The sequence below is a fragment of the Pundamilia nyererei genome, unplaced genomic scaffold, assembly GCF_000239375.1.
Source record: "Pundamilia nyererei isolate P.nyererei 1_Seehausen unplaced genomic scaffold, PunNye1.0 scaffold00330, whole genome shotgun sequence".
Lineage (NCBI taxonomy): Eukaryota > Metazoa > Chordata > Actinopteri > Cichliformes > Cichlidae > Pundamilia > Pundamilia nyererei.
This window is the reverse complement of record NW_005187731.1, coordinates 218,010-219,416: the sequence shown is the minus strand read 5'-3', so window position 1 is coordinate 219,416 and position 1,407 is coordinate 218,010. Positions and strand designations below refer to the sequence as shown.

Here is a 1,407-nt window from a genome sequence, read left to right as displayed (position 1 = left end):
AAGAGTGATACCATATATGCCCCATAGCTGCAGAAAAGGCTAACATTGTTATCTTTTTACAAAAAACAGCTGAACATGAGAGGTTTTTGGACAAATTTGTGTTCTCCATTCTTTAAGCACCGGTTTGAGCACCGTTTGAGCACCGGCACCGTTTCAAAAGTACCGATTTGGCACCGGTATCGGATGAAACCTAAACGATACCCATCCCTAGCTGTGTTTTTGTGTTTCTGCAGACCTCAGACATCCTGCTGCTCTGGACAACTGAAGAGACCCAGCAGGTCAGCTGATCTGTGGTCAGCACCAGCATCTCTAACTAAGTTTGAGGGGTGAGCAGTCTTTGGAAGCCTTTACTGTCTGACAGTGATGTTTAAACGATGGCTCAGAGCAGAATTTGGATCATTATTTTGCTTTCCTTCTATTACTATGTTTAGCTTCTGCTTCACAGATATTCTCTGAAATGTTTCCTACTGTTGGACAAACTTCCTTCATAACAGAGTTCTTCCGTGGAATCCATCTGTGCACACACACATAATATCAGCCTGATGTCTGCAGTTTAGTGTCAGCACGACTTTCACATCATATTCATCTCAGCACAACTAAAACATGCTGACTGACCTCAGAGTTTCAAGTCCACATCCTGGACTCTCCAGAAAACCACACAGCTGCTTCACTCCTGAATCCTGCAGGTTGTTGTTCCTAGTCAAGGACAGGTAGTCATTACTCAGGTCCAGCTCTCTCAGATGGGAGGGGTTGGACTTCAGCGCTGCTGCCAGATAATCACAGCTGATCGTTGACAAACCACAGTTCCCCAATCTGTATCAAGAATGAAAGATGTGAATTTATTAGACAAAGTGTGAGCTTAAAAATCATTCAGTATCATCTTTCATCATCTGTTCAGAGCTGAAGAAGGTTCAGAATGTAGAAGTTTAGAAAATGGAAACTCCAAACAGCTGAAGCCAACAGGAAGCAGCTTCAAACAAGCACAACAAGAAGAAAAAACTCTGAAATTTTCACATTAAAGTCATACATTTCTAACAAGAGTATTTTAAAGACAGCGTCACTCATGATCATCTTCTGCTCAGTAAAACTTGGTTTTCCACATGTCAGTGTTAATGATGCACATACGTCTTAATTCAAAGAGGATGACAGAAAGATGGTATAAGAGCATTAAGAACCCAAAGAAGAGCAGAAGGATTTTGGAGCCTGTTGGATTGAAGCTTTCACAGAGACGTGTTTTACTGGACACAACTAGGACACAGACTTTTAATCCCGAGATTTGGATGACCTTTCTGTCCTTATGTTCACAAATGATGCTGTAACTCTGTGACTGTCCTGGAACAAATTGGGCCCCCTCGAACTTTTCCACATTTTGTCACATTACAGCCACAAACATGAATCAATTTTATT

At 41.6% G+C, this 1,407-nt stretch overlaps 1 long non-coding RNA gene across 1 annotated transcript in view; it reads right to left on the bottom strand.

Annotated features, from left to right (window-relative positions):
• LOC102197925 (uncharacterized) overlaps window positions 1–809 on the bottom strand; it is a 22,936-nt gene extending 22,127 nt beyond the window's left edge. The window contains exon 1 of the long non-coding RNA XR_312262.1: window positions 616–809. This is a non-coding gene — a long non-coding RNA (uncharacterized LOC102197925). The remainder of the gene's footprint in view (window positions 1–615) is intronic.
• Window positions 810–1,407: the final 598 nt, after the last annotated feature.